The 19,408-nt window shown below is 40.9% G+C and overlaps 1 protein-coding gene across 2 annotated transcripts in view; it reads left to right on the top strand.

The window, feature by feature from the left end:
* The window catches only part of TEX48 (testis expressed 48), a 42,412-nt gene that overhangs the window by 11,843 nt on the left and 11,161 nt on the right, over positions 1–19,408 (top strand). The gene's annotated exons all lie outside the window — the stretch shown is intronic.

The raw sequence follows: 19,408 nt of genomic DNA on the forward strand, positions 1-19,408 counted from the left end.
GGACCCCTGAGATGCATCTCTTTCCTCTTCTGGGCCTCAGTGTTTCCCAAAATTTAAGGGTTAGGGAAGGATCAGAAAAGCCTATCTCAGGCATTCAGAATTCAGCTACTCAGAAATCGTCCTGCTTTGTTTGGTGCTCTTGACATTGACCCTGAAAAACCAATAGGATCTTCAAGATGCCAAGGAATTGGATTTAATTTCGCTTGCATTTAAAATAACTTTGGGGTGCCTGGGTGGCTCAGTCGGTTAAGCATGCGACTTCGGCTGAGGTCATGATCTCACGGTTCATGGGTTCGAGCCCTGCATTGGGCTTTGTGCTGACAGCTCAGAGCCTGGAGCCTGCTTCGGATTCTGTGTCTCCCTCTCTCTCCATCCCTCCCCAGCTCATGCTCTGTGTTTCTCTCATGCACTCTCAAAAATGAATAAACATTTTTTTAATTAATTAATTAAAAATAAATAAATAAACCAACTAAGCAAACAAAGCATTCACTTTGGGTTGAAGATTCACGGAAACTGCCAGAATCACTTCTACAAAAGAAAGAAAATGACCAAGTGTGCTCATCCTGACACCATCAAAACAAATTAAATTTTTCTCCATCTTTGAGGAAAACATGGTCACGTTTAACTGCTAAATCTCTTGCATCGACTATTATGAAATTTAAAATCATTAATTTCCACATTAGCGATGTTTTTGGGTTTTTTTTTTAATTTTTTTTTAACGTTTATTTATTTTTGAGACAGAGAGAGACAGAGCATGAACAGGGGAGGGTCAGAGAGAGAGGGAGACACAGAAACTGAAACGGGCTCCAGGCTCTGAGCTGTCAGCACAGAGCCCGACGCGGGGCTCGAACTCACGGACCGCGATATCATGACCTGAGCCGAAGTTGGCCGCTCAACTGACTGAGCCACCCAGGCGCCCCAGCGATGTTTTATTTTAATGTCCACACTATCATTTTGTGACTTTACATTTTTAGTCTGGCCATCATTTTATGACTTACACAAATATTTAAGCATTATTGTGAAAGTATTTGAAACAACTAACGGTAAAGGATCTTCAATATATTTACAACAGAAAACTAAATTACCAAATTTATTAAAAGTATGGGGATTTTCATCTTCTTAAAGAATATATTAATCAGGAGCTCAGACATGAAGACTGAGAGAAAATGTAGCCTCCTCTCTTACTGACAAGTACTGTAGTACTTAGAAATTACCCAAGAAAAGCTCTTGTCTGACTTGCCAGAGGCACCACTGAAACCCAGGTCCTTTGCTCCTCAGTTCAGTTCTCAGGCCACAGCACAACTGTCTTCGTGTTATGAATTGTTCTCTCTGAAAAGGCTTCTTGTCTCCAAAATAGACTCTTCCCAACCCCTAGGTAAAGCTTGTGAAGCCTTTCATAATGACTCACACAGAAGCAAAGATTCCCCGGTGGAGAAGCAAGTCATAATATAAACACCCCACAACCTGGGTCTGTGACAAAGCTCCAGCCCCTATGCGCCATGGGCAGTCCCCAAACCAAGATGGCCCCAGAGTGGCTAACCTGAGAGAGCATTAGAGACTTAGGAAAGTGCCCTCTAGTGCCTCCTTTGCCCGTGTGATGGACACAGGTGAATAGAACTTCCTCCCATTGTCTGCCTTTTTTCTCTCTTTTTCCATCCATCCCTCTATCCCTTCAGTTGTCCATCTGGAGTAAATTGGATCCATCAAGGCCCCAATTCTCATACTGTTCTATGCTCATACCTTTGCCATGTTAACAGTGGAGTGCTCTCCCACTCTGTCTTCGGGTCCTGCCCTAGGCCTTGCTTTGGCCAATGGGATATTAGCAGACACATCACAAGCAGAGGCAAGAAAAATTGCCTGCGTGTTTTCACTCATTACTTGTGGCCTTTTCCACAAGTGAGAGTTAGCCTGCTGGGATATGAGAGACATGTGAAGCAGAGTTGAGTGACCCCAGCTATATAGTCATGGCCACCCAAACTCATCCTGTAGCTAGCCAACTCCCCAGATGTGTGACCAGGCTGAGCCAGTTTCAACAGAACTGACTAGCTGAGCACCCCAGACACGAGTAATAAGCAGGCATTGTCATAAGCTACTGAGGTTTTGTGGCTATTTATTACTGAGCACTACTGTGGCAATAAGTAACTGATACAAGACCCAACAACATTTACCAGTGTCTTATACTTCCTATGCTGAACTCTGAACTACAGAGGAAACTCAGTCCTGGTCTTCTTCTTGGCGTCCCAGTCTACAGGAAAGGACACACAGACCACCGCTTTATCTAGGAGGACCTTGTCCTACCATCCCCTAAGCAGAACTCCTAAGACCTAAATTCTGTCCTCTTAACAACAAGAAAACTGATCTGAAGGCAGAATGAGATAGAATATCATTAAAGACAAGATCCGGGTGCATTTGACAAAATCATTTTTTAGAAAAAAAAAGCCTGTTAAACACATGGCTTTATTCTCTCATATCCAAAGCCCAGAGGTGGGCATTCCAGGAGTTGTATAATGTTCTGCAAAGTCAGGCACTCAGGGTCCTTATCTGGATGCTTCACTATCCTCAAAATGGCTTTCACTTCATCATCCATAATGGCTGCTCAAGTTCCAGCTATCACTTTCACATTCCAGCCAGCAGGATGGAGGAAGAACAAAAGGATGTTTCTAGAAGTCACATAGGACACTACTGCTTATATGTCATTGGCCAGAACTTAGTCTCATAGCCGCTTCTTTGGGCATCAGCATCCCAACCTATATAATGGAGCAAGGGAAAGAGTAGGTCTGCATGTCTTCTTAAGTCCCTTCTGGCACTTTCCTTTTCCAGGATCATACAGTGAGGATTCTGAAGGGGTTAGCCTTCCATCAGATGTTGGCAGAGATACACCTGTTTATACACCCAGGTGACATTTCCCCTTCGGTCTGGAAGCATTTATGGAAAAAAAGACACACATGAAGCACAAACCAATGTCAGATACATAGAGAGAGAGCTATCTAAGCTCTCTCACTGCTGCTCTTCAAGTGATATAGAAGTGGCTGTCTTGGGGGCCGGAAGCTTCTCAGTCTGACCTGAGCTATAACCTTCAGGCACCAAGTCATGGTCAGAGAACAAAGATCTAACTATGCTACTTGACTCCTGCCCTGGACCCAGGACAAGGAAGCTTATGACCCAAAAAGATATAAGAAGGAAGCAGTCAGATACCCAAAATCCAGCCAGGCAACGTTTATGTGGCCCTGTTTAGAGTGAGAAGAGAGAAAATACATTTTAATTTACCACCATCAAATTATATAGCCTATGTGTGCACTTTATACAGGGAAGAAACGTTTGCTCGGAGTCTGATTTAGGCCTTCTACAGTGTTATAAAGCCTTACTTTATAACGAAACTGTCCTGTGACGAAACTGCCTACTCCCTTGTAGGCTGGGACAATATCTCAAGGCTTTCAAATTTTATACAGTAAAAGTGTTTTCCATTTAATATACATAAGAACAGCTTCTTTCAAAAAATGCCTAGATCAACAACTTTGCCTTTATCTACCTGGAAATCATTGTTACTGGATTTGCAACCAAAGTTCTATAAATCTGACTCATTCAATTTCCAACTCAGAAATCCTCTTACTTTGAGATTCAAGTATTTATCTCTCCCCTTAGGAGAAAAAAAAAAAATCCAAACATGGCACTGAAGCCCAGCACCAGGAGAATGCTCCATCTGCCACAAAATTCATGGCTGTCCTGAATTTTGTATAAAATGTCTGAATAACAAAAACAAAGCGCAACACTAGGTATTGAGTGTTTACCCAGAACTTTGGGTTCAACATCTTAAAGAATCCTTAAAAAACTCAGAGAGGAGTTATGATCCCGTTTATAGGCATGGACATTGAAGCTCAGAGAAGCCATGGTCCAAGGTCACACAGCCGACAGAGGGCTGAGTTGGGATTTCATCCTAGGTAGTTGCTCCAGATCGAAGCACTGAGTACACTACCTGGCACACAGTTAAGACTCATGAGTGAGTCATTATGCTGACTCCCCTTGAAAGTATCCTTGCCCATATTTGGGCAAGGTGGTTGCAAGGTGGGCTTCAACCCCTCATGTCGAACTGACTTATGTGGGAGAAGCCCATAAGCTCTCCTGTGGGGTTCCAGCACCCCCTACCAAAACCAGAGGGTTTGTCTTCTGCTGTTGGTTCCTGAGATGCACTTCATCAGAACGGTCTTAAGAAATCATCTCTTCCATATCCCCAGGGAGTTAACAAACTGTCTTGTGAGTCAGTTATAAGGCTGAGGAAAGAATCATCCTGAAAAGGGTGCCAACTGTCTGTGGTCTCAAACCTTCCTTCACAAAGAGCACTTTCTCATTTATCCACTGAGGCCACCGATAAAGCACATTCGGGGGGTGGCAGATGATGGAAATGGAAAAGTTGCTGTATGTTACATACGGAGGCACCACCCCTTTGATGGTGCTACTTTGCCTATTAGCAGACAGAGAAAATACTGGAAGAATGGATGTGGATACACCAGTGGAGAACTCTACGGATTTAGGAATCTTGAATCTCTTTCTTAAAAAAAATTTTTTTTCTGTAAGAATTTGGTGTTTGCCTTATCTTCTGTCCTCATATAGCTTAGCACTATGTGAGAGTATGTTTCCTTACAACCCCTCTGTTTACATCTTTCAAGCAGCAAGGCAACAATAAGTATAGATTCTTACTCAAACCCAGTTATATTGATGCACCATCTTCCATGCATATATGGCACTGTGCTGGGATCTGTGTGTGCTCTAAGGAGACAGAATAAACGGTATTGCTGTTCAGAGGCCAAGAGCTTGCCTGTTTATCATCCAGTCTACTTACCCCATCCCCTTCCGGGTCAGGTAAAACGATGGAGCTTTGTGAGCATAAAAGCTCACAAAGGGAGCACAGAGATGTGGGTGGCCACATACAGGCAGCCTGGTATGACATCAGGGAAGGTGCAGATCTCCTTCCAAAATACACCACACAGGACAGTGTAGCAACTTCATCCACACCGGTTCTTCTTGCCCTGGGCAAGGCGGGAGTTGTGGGTGCCATTTTAGACACGAGCAAACGAGACACAGAGAAGGGAAGTGATTTGCCCTGAGTGGGAAGAGCAGAAGTGTGAATCCACCTAAGGATGAGTAATCTTTGGGGCCATGGACCTCCCAGATGACTTGGTGTTAAGGGGAAAACATCTTGGAAGGAATGGGGGAAGCCCACAATCTGTGTCTGCGTTACATGCTACCCTACACTACCCAGGACTCCTTTGACTCTACCCACTCTCCTGCAGGAGGAGGGAGGAAGCATACAGCTCAGCACCAAGAGGGATTGCCCACCAGGAGTTCCTGAGAAGTTTTCTGCCACTGTTGCACAGCTGTCCCAGGTGACAGACACTTGCCAAGGGCATGCATCACCTCTTCCGAAGCTAAGCCCTCTTGGCGGCTGCCCCAAAAGACCCAGAATGAAGCCCTCTGGCTCTGCACCACGGCAAGTGATGCCACTGTGAAGTTTCACTGTAATAAAGAGATGATTCAGTAATGACTCAGAGAAACCATAGGACTTCAGAGACGAGCCCCTGAACCACAGCATGTACAGGGATGCGAGCTCCGTCTTCCTGCTGTCTCTTTTGTACTTGGTGTCACATCTGAGTAATAAGTGGCATATTAAATGACTGGTGACAGTCCTTACCCTTCCTTCCTCCCCACCACCACCCCCCCCCACACTCAGAAGTCAGCCAGCGTGACAAAATCTCAATACCAAAACCTTCCCCGAGAACAGTGAAACTTTTCTTCTCTTCATTTTCCCACAAGTCTCAAACTGATACTGGAAATTTTTTTCTTTGTCTCCAGTGTAATCGAAAAATATGTTTTTATTTAGAAGCAATCCAAAAGTCAAGCCTATTTTTAGAATGTGAATTTACAGAGGATTTTTTCCAAGGGGTTCTTGGGTATTGATTGTGTAAGAGTCACCAAAGGGTTTATTTGCGACAATCACCTTGGGGCTTTGAAGGGGGTCCAGGGGTTAGGATTCCTGGAAATTGAGAAGCCCAAACCCTTTGAAAGAATAAAACAAATTTCCAGCTCAAAAAGTGTGGAAAAGATATGAATTCACATTCAGAAGGATGCTGTTGCACAAGCTTTGTAAAAGGGAAACCTAAATTTACCCCATAACGCTTATTATGGGTCACAGATCTCCGTCATACAATAAACCTGTATTTCCTAAACTCCATGTTTTCTCACATCGTCGTGACTCCACCAGTTTGCCTACTATCATTTCCTTGATTTTTTTTCTTTAAACCATCTTATTCTTTTACACTAAAACAAATCTACAATCACTACCATAAGTGGAAAAGTTCAACACTAAAATAAATACAATAGAAACAAAGTAAGGTGATTAGACCCTGGTCTCATGCTGTCATCTGCCAAAGATTCTGAGCCTGTAAGCTATTTTCTTTTTGTTAAAAACGGAGATCAGTGGGGCACTGGCTGGCTCAGTTTGTTAAGCAGCCAGCTTTGGCTCAGGTCATGATCTCAGGTTTAGTGAGTTCAAGCCCTGCATTGATGGTGAGGAGCCTGCTTGGGATTCTCTCTCTCCCTCTCTCTCTCCCTGCCCCTCCCCCACTCTCTCTCTTTCTCAAAATAAATAAATAAACTTTAAAAAAAAAAAAAAAAGAGGGGCACCTGGGTGGCTCAGTCGGTTAAGCATCCAACTTCGGCTCAGGTCATGATCTCGTGGTCCGTGAGTTCAAGGCCCGCGTTGGGCTCTGTGCTGCTGGCTCGGAGTCTGGACCCTGCTTCAGATTCTGTGTCTCCCTCTCTCTGCCCCTCCCCCACTCACACTCTGTCTCTGTCTCTGTCTCTCTCTCTCTCTCAAAAATAAACATTAAAAAAAGTTTTTAAAAAAGAGGGGGTAAGATCATCAACCATTTGTAGGCCTCACAGAGTGGGTAGCACCTGTGACCTCTCCCTTTATGTAATTGAAAACCTTCCAAAGGTACGGTTTCTCTTATATGTGGAAACTAAACAGCAAAACAAGCAAGTCAAAAGAAGCAAACAAACAAAACAAGCTCATAGGTACAAAGAACAGATTGCCAGAGGTGAGGGGGACAGGGGGCTTGCAAAATGGCAGGGGGATGTCAAAAGGTACAGATTTCCAGTTATAAATAAGTCATGGGAGGCCGTGTACGACATGGTTATTACAGTTAACACTGTCTTGCATATTTGAAAGTTCCTAAGGGAGTGATTCTTCAAAACTCTTATCACACACACACACACACACACACACACACACACACACATTTTTGTAACTATTTATGGTGACAGATGGTAACTAGACTTATTGGGGTGATCACTCCAGAGTGTATACAAATGTCAAATCGTTATGTTGTACACCTGAAACGAAACGAATATAGTCAATTATGCCTCAATGAAAATGAATACAAGTAAAAGGGAAAGAGGGATTCTCTCTCTCATGATGGGATTTAGGGCTACATACGGTCATGTCCATGCTCAAGCTTACATCATCCTACTTCCCACCAGGGGGCTTTGCCCCACACTTCGGGAAAATATAGTGCTAATGCCCACACCTAGCAAACATCACGAGGTCTCTAAATGATCGGATCTCTATTCAAACAGAAGCAGATTTAAAACAAAGTGAAGTGAGAAATCTCCATCTTAACTCTCATAGGGACAGTGCTTTGTATATGTGAAGAGATCTTGGGGTGCCTGGGTGCCCAGTCGGTTAAGCATCTGACTCTCGGTTTCAGCTCAGGTCATGATCTCACAGTTCATGAGATTGAGCCCCACATCTGTCAGAGCCCACTGTCAGCACAGAGTCTGCCTTGGATTCTCTCTCTCCCTCTCTCTCTTTGCTCCTCCCCTGCTCGTGTGTTTGCACAAATGCTCACGCTCTCTCTCTCTCTCTCTCTGTGTCTCAAAATAGATAAATAACTTTAAAAGAGAGAGAGAGATCTCATGCCCATGTCTCACTTAACCAAGGCTGTGTGCAAACTACCCCAAAACTCAGTGGTAACAATCACCTATTATCATTTCTTTGTGTGGGAGTTGCATAGGGGTTGGCTGGTCTCAGTTGGGCTTAGCTGGGGTGCTTGTCTGGCGTGGCCCTGATCTATGTCTCTCCGCTCCCTTCTGGACTATAAAATATGGCTTCTGGAACATGGCTCATGGGGCCATATTCTTTTGTGTCAAAGGCAGAAGAGCTAGAACAGAAGTGGCAACCAGACAGGCCTTTTAAGACCTAGGCTCAAAATTGTAATATTCTAATACTGTCCCATTTGCCAACACAAATCATTGGCCAAAGCAAGTCACTTAGTCAAGTCCAAAGTCAAAATCAAGGAAATATATTCTGCTGTGTGCTACGGCAAAGGACGACTATAGGCAGGAGTAAGGAACTGGAACCACAGTGCCACCCATCACATTCCATCTCTCATTTAATCTTTCTGGAAATATTCATTTGACTGCCCCTTACAATATTAACTGCAACATGCTCAGAAGTAAATTTAAGTTTAGGGGCACCTGGGTGACTTAGTTGAGCGTCCAGCTCTTGATTTTGGCTCAGGTCATATCTTGCAGCTCACGAGATTGAGCGTCACATCAGATCTGCACTGTCAGCACAGAGCCTGCTTGGGATTCTTTCTCTTTCTCTCTCTCTCTGCCCCTACCCAGCTCATTCTCATTCTCTCTCACTCTCTCAAAATAAGTAGACATTTTTTAAAAAAGGAATGAAAGAAGTAAATTTAAGTTCCTACACTTGTGGTCAACCTATTCTCAGCAAGAGTGCCAAGGCCATTCAATGGGGAAAGAATAGTCTTTTAAACAAAAGGTGCTGGGATCACTGGATATCTGCATGTAAAACAATCAAGTTGGACCCCTACCTCACACCAGATACAAAAAATTAACTCAAAATGGATTAAAGACCTATGTGTAAGAGTTAAAACTATATAACTCTTAGAAGAAAATATATGAGTAAATCCTCGTGACCTTGGGTTTGGTGGTTGTTTTGTTAGATACGACATCAAAAACATGAGCAACAAAAGAAAAAATAATTAAATTGAACTTCATTAAAACTAAAACCTTTTGAGCTTCAAAGGACACTACCAAGAAAGGGAAAAGACAATCAACAGAATGTGAGAAATATTTACAAATCGTATATATCTCATAATGGTCTGATATCCAGGATATGGAAAGAACTCTTAAAACTCAATCCAATTTGTCAACAGGCAAAGGATTTTAATAGACATTCTTGCAAACAAGATATATAAATGGCCAATATAAACATGAAAAGATGCCCAACATCATTAGCCATTAGGAAAACACAAATCAAAACCATAGTGAGATACCACTATTTCGTGCCCACCAGGATGGCTAAAATAAAACACAGACAATAATGAGTGTTGTCAAGGATATAAAGCAAATGGAACCCTCATACATGACTGGAAGCATTGCAAAACAATACAGCCACTCTAGAAACAGGTTGGCAATTTCTCAAAATGCTAAATGTAGAGTTACTGTATGACTCAGGAATTTCACTTCCAGGTATATAGATACCCAAGAAAAATGATAACACGCTGATTAAAAGACTTGTACACAAATATTTCTAGCAGCATTATTCATAGAGTCAAAAAGTGGAAACAAGCCAAATGCCCATCAACAGATGGATAGATAAAATGTGATATATTCATACAATGGAACATTATTTGACAAGAGAAATGAAGGACCAATACATCTTATGGTATGGATGAATCTTGAAAGGTTGTGATAAGTGAAAGAAACCAGACATGGAAGGCTACATAAGATTCCATATATATGAAATATCAAGGATAGGCGAATCCTTGTAGATTAGTAGGTGCCAGGGGCTGGAAGGAAGGGGGAAGAGAGAGCAATGCCTAATGGATACGGAGTTTCCTTTGGGGGTGAGTGAAATATTCAGGAATTAGACAATGGTGGGGGATACTAGCACAACTCTACGAATGTACTAAAAACTACTGAATTTTCTAAAACAGTGTATTTTGTGGTATACAAATTCTATCTCAATAAAGCCATCCTTAAAAAAAACTGAATTTAAAAAAAACAATACAAATAGAAAAAAAAACCCTATCTTAGTAGAAAATGGGCAAAAAGCACAAAGAGACCTTTTACAAAAGAAGATACAGGAATAACTAAAAAGCACATTAAGAGATATCCCACATCATTAGCCATTAGGAAAAGGCACATTCACATCACAATGAGATACCAGAACTCACCTAGCTAAATGGCTAAAATAAAAAATGGCGGGGGGGGGGGGGGGGGGAACCTACCGGAGGAGATGCAGAAAAATAGGATCCCTCGTAACTTGCTGATAGGAATGAAAAATGGGACAGTCACTCTGGAAAATAATTTGGCACTTTCTTTCAGAACGAAAAATGGATTTACCATACAATCCAGCGATCACACTCTTTGGGCATTTAACCTGCAGAAATGAAAACTTATTCTCACTTGGAAACTAGTACTGAAGTGTTCATAGTAGCTTTGTAATAAAGACTGGAAACCATTTAAACATCTTTCAATGGGTGAATGTTTAAACACATTGTGGTCCGTCCATACCATGGATTATGACTCAGCAATTACAAGGAATAAACTACTAATATACACTGTAACTTGGATGAACCTCTAAGAAACTATGCTGAGTGGGGAAAGAGCAGCAACCTCAAAAAGATACATACATACTGCATGTTTCCATTTATGTAACATTCATGAAATGACAGAATTATAGAAATGGAGAAGGATTAGTGGTTTCCAGGGGTTAGAGATGGTGGGGAGAGAGGGTGGGTGTGACGGTAAAAAAGCAATACACAGGAGCCTTGATTTCCCTGTGATGATATTGTTTGTGAGGCAAGATGTTAACACTGGGGGAGTCTGGGTGAAGGGTTCGCTGAGCCACTCTGCACATTTCTTTACAACTTCCTGTGAATGTGTAATGATTTCCAAACAGAAGTTTTTAAAAGCCTAAATGTGTCCTCAACCAACATGTGCTTCTCTTTCTGGACTCTCTCATTTCACACCCACAGACAGGCAAGTGAGGCACAAAGGCATGAGCCTATGCTCCTCCTTATCCTTCCCTCTCAACATCAAATAATAACAACGGTGATAATGAAAAGAATAAGGCAACATTTATTTTATGCTTCTTCTCTACCCTCCTACTTACGGTATCCATGGTCAAATTTATTCCTCACATCAACTCTATGACCTTTGAAATTATCCCCTTTTAAAGGTAAAGAAATGAGGATTTGAGGGGCTAATAGGTATGGCCATGGTAGTACAGCGAGCTAAGAAAGAAGGCAGGCTTCTCGCCCCAGCAGTCTGACTCTATTGACCATGAGCTGTGGAATCACCAGATTCAAAGTCCACCCTGTCAAAGCAGGCCAGTGCCTCAGTTCAAGATTTCATTATTCTCTGCCTGGACCAAAAATCAGTACAGGAGCCTGCTGACTAGTCTCCTACTCAAGACCCAAAGGAAAGGAAGCAATGAGACCATATATCCTTGAATGGTAAACCACCCCAAACAGAAGACAATCCCCCAATCTCCTGTGCAAAGACTTTTTACAGTATTTTTACCAACTTGCATATATAAATGTCCAGTGCTATGGGTGAGATAACCAAGCTCTAGGGGCGCCTGGGTGTCTCAGTTGGTTGAGCATCTGACTGTTGATTTCGAATCAAGTCATGATCTCACAGTACATGGGATGGAGCCCCTGCCAGCACAGAGGCTGCTTGGAATTCTGTCTCTCCCTCTCTCTCTGCCTCTCCCTCGCTCATGCGCTCTCTCTCTGTGTGTCTCTCTCTCTCAAAAAAATAAATAAATAAATAAACTTTAAAATATATACAAAGAAACAACAAAGCTCTATCTATAGACAGCCAGTATGATATGTGTTTACAATGGGATATTACATAAAATACATTAACCAGACCAACACTAAACCATCCTGCACACCTAGAAAACTGATCTGAGGATTAACATAACAACCTGCACAACCTGAACCACAGAACTGAGCAGGTACGAGGTGCAGAGAGGTGAACTGGGGGAGAGAGAAGCCGTGGCGGGGGCAGGAGCTGTTTTTGCTTGCAGAGGACGGAGACAGGGGAGAATACAGGAAAAGCACCCCCCCCCCCCCCCCCGCCAAAAGCAGCTGGAGAGAAAGTGGAAAGTGGAAACAGCCGCAGGGACTGAACTAACAAGGGAGAAAGGAGTAAGGAGAGGGTTTAAATTCCATTAAGACTCATTAAGACTCTATAAAGAGGGGGAGCGCAGAGTCTGAAATGCCGCAGCTCCATACCTGGCAGTGCTCCGGTGGGAAGGGAGAATCCTCAGGAGCAGAGTGGGGTGCAGAAGTCTTCCGTCCAGACGGCAGGGGCGGTTCCCCTGCTGGGAGGACATCTGGTAGAAGCTGCGTGGCTCCCCCTCCACAGGCAAGCGCCCCAGTGGACTTGGGAGAAACCACATTCGCTGGTGCTGGAACAAGGACTTTAAGGGTGAAGGCTGGTGCCAGATGCAAGTTGTGATTTTCCATAATCCCTGAAATGCTGCTGCTATATGATCGCATGAACTTTTTCTGGGGCGGGCTGGCACCTGGCCACAGTCTCTGGGCAGCGGCAGCAGCAGAGTCCCTGCAAACGTTCCTGGGTGCGGCCAGCGCCCGGCCATTGCTCAGGGAGACCCTCCCGGAGAAGGTCTGAGCAGGTCAAAGCTGCAGGCCCTCAGAAGTAAGGGGCCGGGGAAAACAGCCGCATCTGAGATAAAACTCAGGAGGGAGGTGCCGCCTGGGGCTTAGTCACAGACAGTGTGGAAGCGGGAGGGTCAGAAGCCGAAGACAAAGGACAGGTACACGATTGCTGATGGGGAGAACAGAGTTCCGATACTAGAGACTGGGTAGCTGGGTGGCGCCATTTTCACCGCTCCCGCGCATGCGCATACGCACCTACGAGCGCGGCAACAATCCACCCCTGTAGGCTTGCAGCGCCATCTAGTGGAGAACGGAGCGGTTACACTAAGCCCTGGCCAACGGGGCCAACGGGGCCAACCTCGCGCTTCAGAAACACAAATCTCTCTGCTTGCTTAGTTTACGGATTATAAAGCACTTCATAGTTTGACTTCTAAGGGAAAATGAAGTAATTTCAATCGTATTGCAGTCTGTTCACTGATCTATATATTCAATTTTCTTTTTTTCTTTTTCTTTTTCTTAAATACAGAAAGAGAAAATTTTTTTTTATTTTCAATTTTTATTAAAAATATTTTTCTTTCATTTTCTCCACTATATATTTTACTTTTGTGTAAATTTTTTTCAAATTCTATTTTACTTTCATCATTTCATTTTATTCTATCTCAGTGTATTCAATTTTTTAAATTTTTCAAATGATTTCCCTTTTTTCCTTTCTCCTTTTTTCTCTAATCTATCAAGCTCCTTTCAACACCCAGACCAAAACACACCTGGGATATAGCATCATTTATTTGATTGTCTGTGTGTGTGTTGTTGTTGTTTTTAATTTTTTTAATTTAATTTTTTTATTTTAGTTTTTTATTTTATTTTTTTTTACTTCATTAATTCCTTTTCTCCCTTCAGAATGACAAAACGAAGGAATTCACCCCAAAATAAAGAGCAGGAAGAAATGACAGCCAGGGACTTAACCAACACAGATAGAAGCAAGATGTCTGAACCAGAATTTAGAATCACGATAATAAGAATACTAGCTGGAGTTCAAAATAGATTAGAATCCCTTTCTGCAGAGATAAAAGAAGTAAAAAATAGCCAGAATGAAATTAAAAATGCTATAACTGAGCTGCAATCACAGATGGATGCAGCGGCGTCAAGGATGGATGAGGCAGAACAGAGAATCAGCGATATAGAGGACAAACTTATAGAGAATAATGAAGCAGAAAAAAGAGGGGAGATTAAGGCAAAAGAGCACAATTTAAGAATTAGGGAAATCAGTGATTCATTAAAAAGGAACAACATCAGAACCATAGGGGTTCCAGAAGAGGAAGAGAGAGAAATAAGGGTAAAAGGTTATGTGAGCAAATCATAGCAGAAACCTGGGGAAAGACACAGACATCAAAATCCAGGAAGCACAAGGACTCCCATTAGATTCAACAAAAACCGACCATCAACAAGGCATATCATAGTCAGATTCACAAAATACTCAGGCAAGGAAAGAATCATGAAAGCAGCAAGGGAAAAAAAGTTTTTAACCTACAAGGGAAGACAGATCAGGTTTGCAGCAGACCTGTCCACAGAAACTTGGCAGACCAGAAAGGAGTGGCAGGATATATTCAATGTGTTGAATCAGAAAAATATGTAGCCAAGAATTCTGTATCCAGCAAGGCATTCAACATAGAAGGAGAGATTAAAAGTTTTCCAGACAAACAGAAATTAAAGGAGTTGATGACCACTAAATCAGCCCTGCAAGAAATTTTAAGGGGGACTCTCTGAAGAGAGAAAAGATTAATAAATAAGTAAATAAATAAATAAATAAATACCAAAAGCAAAAAAAACTAGAAAGGACCAGAGAACACCACCAGAAACTTCAACTCTACAAGCAACATAATGGCAATAAATTCATATCTTTCAGTGCTCGCTCTAAATGTCAATGGACTAAATGCTCCAATCAAAAGACATAGGGTAACAGAATGGATAATGAAACAGGATCCATCTATATGGTGTTTACAATAGACCCACTTTAGACCTAAAGACACGCTCAGATTGAAAGTAAGGGGATAGAGAACCATCTGTCATGCTAATGGTCAACAAAAGAAAGCCAGAGTAACCATACTTCTATCAGACAATCTAGACTTTAAAATAAAGACTGTGACAAGAGATGAAGAAGAGCTTTATATCATAATTAAGGGGTCTTTCCACCAAGAAGACCAACAATTGTAAACATTTATGCTCCAAATTCACATTTGGACCCAAATCCTCATTGGAGCACCCAAAGATATAAATCAATTAATCACAAACATAAAGAAACTAATTGATAATAATACCATAATAGTAGGAGACTTCAACACTCCACTTACAACAATGGACAGATCATCTAATCATAAAATCGATAAGGAAACAATGGCTTTGAATGACACACAGGACCAGATGGACTTAACAGAAATATTCAGAACATTTCATCCAAAAGCTGTGGAATATACATTCTTCTCCAGTGCACACAGAACATTCTCCAGAATAGATCACATACTGGGACACAAATCAGCCCTCAACAAGTACAAAAAATCGAGATCATACCATGCATATTTTCAGACCACAACACTATGAAACTCGAAATCAACCACAAGAAAAAATTTGGAAAGGTAACAGATACTTGGAGACTAAAGAACATCCTACTAAAGAAAGAATGGGCTAACCAAGAGGTTAAAGAGGAAATTAAAAAGTACATGGAAGCCAATGAAAATGATAACACCACAGCCCAAAACCTCTGGGACGCAGCAAAGGTGGTCATAAGAGGAAAGTATATAGCAATCCAGGCCTTCCTAAAGAAGGAAGAAAGTTCTTAGATACACAACCTAACCCTACACCTTAAAGAGCTGGAAAAAGAACAAAATAAACCCCAAACCAGCAGGAGGCAGGAAAATAAAGATTAGAGCAGAAATTAATGCTATCTAAACCAAAACAAACAAACAAACAAACAAACAAACAAACAAAAAAACAGTAGAACAGATCAATGAAACCAGAAGCTGGTTCTTTGAAAGAATTAACAAAATTGATAAACTGCTAGCCAGTTTGATCAAAAGTAAAAAGGAAAGGACCCAAATAAAATCAAGAATGAAAGAGGAGAGATCACAACCAACACAGCAGAAATAAAAACAATAATAAGAGAATATTATGAGCAATTATATGCCCAAAGAAAATTGGCAATTTTTTTTCTAGGCAAATTCCTAGAAACATACACTACCAAAACTTAAACAGGAAGAAATAGAAAATCTGAACAGACCCATGACCAGTAAAGAAATAGAATTAGTAATTGAAAATCTCCCAAAAAACAAGAGTCCGGGGTCAGATGGCTTTCTGGAGGAATTCTACCAAACATTTAAGGAAGAGTTAACACCTACTCTCTTGAAGCTGTTCCAAAAAATAGAAATGGAAGGAAAACTTCCCAACTCTTTCTATGAAGCTGCATTACCTTCATTCCAAAATCAGACAAAGACCCCACTAAAAAGGAGAACTATAGACCAATTTCCCTGATGAACATGGATGTAAAAATCCTCAACAAAATATTAGCCAACAGGATCCAACAATACATTAAAAAAAGTATTCACCATGACCAAGTGGGATTTATATCTGGGATGCAGGGCTGGTTAAATATCTGCAAAACAATCAATGTGATTCATCACATCAATAAAAGAAAGGACAAGAACCATATAATCCTCTCAATAGATGCAGAGGAAGCATTTTACAAAATACAGCATCCTTTAAAAAAAAATACAGCATCCTTTCTTGATAAAAACCTTCACAAAAGTAGGGATAGAAGGATCATACTTCGAGATCATAAAAGCCATATATGAAAGACCCAACGCTAGTATCATCGTCAATGGGGAAAAACTAAGAGCTTTCTCCCTAAGGTCAGGAACAAGACAGGGATGTCCACTCTCACCACTGTTATTCAACATAGTATTGGAAGTCTTAGCCCCAGCCATCAGACAACACAAAGAAATAAAAGGCAACCAAATCAGCAAGGAGGAGGTCAAACTTTCACTCTTCACAGATGACATGATACTCTATGTGGAAAACCCAAAAGATTTCACCAAAAAACTGCTAGAACTGATTCATGAATTCAGCAAAGTTGCAGAATATAAAATCAATGCACAGAAATTGGTTGCATTCCTATACAACTAAGTGAAGCAACAGAAAGAGAAATCAAGGAATCAATCTCATTTACAATTGCACCAAAAATCATAAAATACCTAGGAATAAATCTAACCAAAGAGGTAAAAGATCTATACACTGAAAACTATAGAAAGCTTATGAAAGAAATTGAAGAAGAGATCAAAAAATGGAAAAATATTCCATGCTCCTGGGTAGGAAGAACAAATATTGTTAAAATGTCAATACTATCCAAAGCAATCTGCATATTCAATGCAATCCCTATCAAAATAACACCAGCAATCTTCACAGAGCCAGATCACACAATCCTAAAATTTGTATGGAACCAGAAAAGACCTGGAATAGCCAAAGTGATCTTGAAAAAGAAAAACTAAGCAGGAGGCATCACAATCCCGGACTTCAAGCTATACTACAAAGCTGTAATCATCAATACAGTATGGTACTGGCACAAGAACAGACACTCGGATCAATGGAACAGAATAGAGAACCCAGAAATGGACCCACAAATGTATGGCCAACTAATCTTTGACAAAACAGGAAAGAATATCCAATGGAATAAAGACAGTCTCTTCAGCAAAGGTGCTGGGAAAACTGGACAGCAACATGCAGAAGAATGAACCTGGACCACTTTCTTACACCATACACAAAAATAAACTCAAAATGGATGAAAGACCTAAATGTAAGACAGGAAGCCATCAAAATCCTCAAGGAGAAAGCAGGAAAAAACCTCTTTGATCCTGGCCACAGCAACTTCTTACTTAACACATCTCTGGAGGCAAGGGAAACAAAAGCAAAAATGAACTACTGGGACCTCATCAAAATAAAAAGCTTCTGCACAGTGAAGGAAACAATCAGCAAAACTAACAGGCAACTGACAGAATGGGTAAAGATACTTACAAGCAACATACTGGATAAAGGGTTAGTATCCAAAATCTGTAAAGAACTTATCAGATTCAACACCCAAAAAACAAATAATCTAGTGAAGAAATGGGCAAAAGACATGAATAGACACTTCTCCAAAGAAGACATCCAGATGGCCAACTGACACATGAAAAAATGCTCCACATCACTCATCATCAGGGAAATACAAATCAAAACCACCTCACACCTGTCAGAATGGCTAACATTAACAACTCAGGCAACAATAGATGTTGGCGAGGATGCGGAGAAAGAGGATCTCTTTTGCACTGTTGGTGGGAATGCAAACTGGTGCAACCACTCTGGAAAACAGTCTTGAGGTTCCTCAAAAAATTAAAACTAGAACTACCCTATGACCCAGCAATTGCACTACTAGGTATTTATCCAAGAGATACAGGTATGCTGTTTTGAAGGGACACATGCACCCCACTGTTTAATAACAGCTCTATCAACAATAGCCAAAGTATGGAAAGAGCCCAAATGTCCGTCAATGGATGAATGGATAAAGAAGATGTGGGATATATAAACAATGGAGTATTACTTGTCAATCAAAAAGAATGAAATCTTGCCATTTGCAACTATGTGGATGGAACTAGAGGGTATTATGCTAAGCGAAATTAGTCAGAGATAGACAAATATCATATGACTTCACTCATATGAGGACTTGAAGACACAGAACAGATGAACACAAGGGAAAGGAAGCAAAAATAATATAAAAACAGGGAGGGGGACAAAACATAAGAGACTCTTAAATATGGAGAACAAACTGAGGGTTACTGGAGGGGTTGTGGGAGGGGGGATGGGCTAAATGGGTAAGGGGAATTAAGGAATCTACTCCTGAAATCATTGTTGCACTATATGCTAACTTGGATGTAAATTAAAATATACATATTTATATTTAAAATATAAAATATGCATATTTAAAATATACATTATATTTATATACAGTGATTTAAAAAACTAAAAATAAAAGTAAATTCTTCACAGACATCTTTAACAGCAGTTTTCATCTAACACAGGCTTTCAAAGTATATTATCTCAATTTCAAAGTTATTTGAAAAATAGTGCTTTTGAATCCATATATGACACTGCCCCTGAAAAGCTAAAAGGATCCACTCATAAAGCAAAAAGAAAATTAAGGTTTTTTTTAAATTTGCTCTGTAGGTCAGTGGTTCTCACCACTGAATGAGAATTTAAGTCAGTGTATTATAAACTTCGAAGTTGCTAAAAGACTAGATCTTCATTGTTCTCAACACAAAAAAGAAATGATAACCTTGTGATGTGATAAAAGCATTTGCTAAAGCTACTATAGTAATCATATTATAATATACAAATGTATCAAACTACTGCATTCTATACCTCAAACTTACACAGCTTCGTATGTCAATTATATCTCAGTTTTTTTTAATTGGTGGGATTTCCTGGGGAGCTTTAAAAACTATCAATGCCCAGAAATGGTGATTTTCCTGGCCTGGAGTGGACACTGGGTGTGGCATTATTTGAAGTTCCTCTGGTGATTCCAAGCGTGGGCTGAACTGAGAACCAGTTCCTTGCAGGTATAATGAGAGATCTCTACAATGTAACTCTGTGGTTCTCAGTCTTGTTAATATACA

Source organism: Prionailurus viverrinus, chromosome D4, assembly GCF_022837055.1.
Source record: "Prionailurus viverrinus isolate Anna chromosome D4, UM_Priviv_1.0, whole genome shotgun sequence".
NCBI lineage: Eukaryota > Metazoa > Chordata > Mammalia > Carnivora > Felidae > Prionailurus > Prionailurus viverrinus.